This window comes from Austrofundulus limnaeus, unplaced genomic scaffold (genome assembly GCF_001266775.1).
Source record: "Austrofundulus limnaeus strain Quisiro unplaced genomic scaffold, Austrofundulus_limnaeus-1.0 Scaffold602, whole genome shotgun sequence".
Taxonomy (NCBI): domain Eukaryota; kingdom Metazoa; phylum Chordata; class Actinopteri; order Cyprinodontiformes; family Rivulidae; genus Austrofundulus; species Austrofundulus limnaeus.
Window position 1 is genome coordinate 28,707 of NW_013953004.1, and position 1,162 is coordinate 29,868.

The following is a 1,162-nucleotide window of genomic DNA, read 5'->3' on the forward strand; positions in this document are numbered from 1 at the left end:
CATTTGTTTTGAACCAGTTAAATGAGGACATGAATGTACTTTGTAATTCAATGCATTACAGAAATGTAGTGGTACAGATACTTAATGTAAAATGTAGTGGAGTAAAAGTCAAAAGTACCCATGATGAAATCTACTTAAGTAAAGTACAGATACATGAAAAATGTACTTAAGTACAGCAAGAAAGCACTTGTACTTAGTTACATCCCACCACTGATTCTGATCAGTATTTGTTCTCTTGTTTTCAGTGATAATCAGACCGTTGCTCTGCGGCGCCATCAGGTGGCTCCTCCAGGGAGTGAAGGTGACCGAGGGTTCCTCTTCAGGATCCACGTCTGAACATCAGGAGAAAGGAAGACGATTAAAGCTCCACCTGTTAGATCTGTTGTTCAAAAATGTCACAAACACATTTTCAGTGTCTAGTTCACTTTCAGAGAGTAAAATCTTTGTAAAAACGATCCACTGTTCATTTCACTGTTTACATGTTTTCCTGGGAAGCCGTCCAGGTGTTAGCCATTAGCACCTAGCTTCCAAATTCTACTGGTGTTCAACCATCAGTGGCTGAATGATGGAGACTTTCCTGGCAGATGTGAAGAGCGAGCTGCTGTTCTGCACCACCAGAGCATCCTGGACCACCTCAACTGGCTCCTCTCAACGTGGAGGAGCAGCGACTCTACTCTGAGCCCCTCAGACTAAATGTTTACTAGATCCACTTGACCTCTAAATGTTTCATCTGATAGAAAATATCATCAGAATAAACAGGAGGTCTCACTTGGACTTAAACTGTAGGTGTTTCTCTGGTCCGTTTCTGGTTAAAACATGTGTTCATAGAGTTTGCTCAAGTAAGAATAGCAATACTTTGAAATAATGGTACTCAAGTAAAGTAGTTTTTAAAGTAGTATATTTTATCCCAATCGTTACTCAAGTAAATGTAACTGAGTACCATAGGTGTAAGATGTAAATAAAGCTTAAAAACATTTTAATGAAAACAATGTTTTTCACTCCTCCCTATCAAGGCCAAACATTTAATATTTAAACCACATTAAATATTTAGATTTAATATAAAACATTTAAATTTAAGCTTTATCATTGAAATTAGGGCTGTCATATTTTTAATCTGATTAATCCCAAAGTAGCTGTGAATTAATCATGATTAATCTTAAAT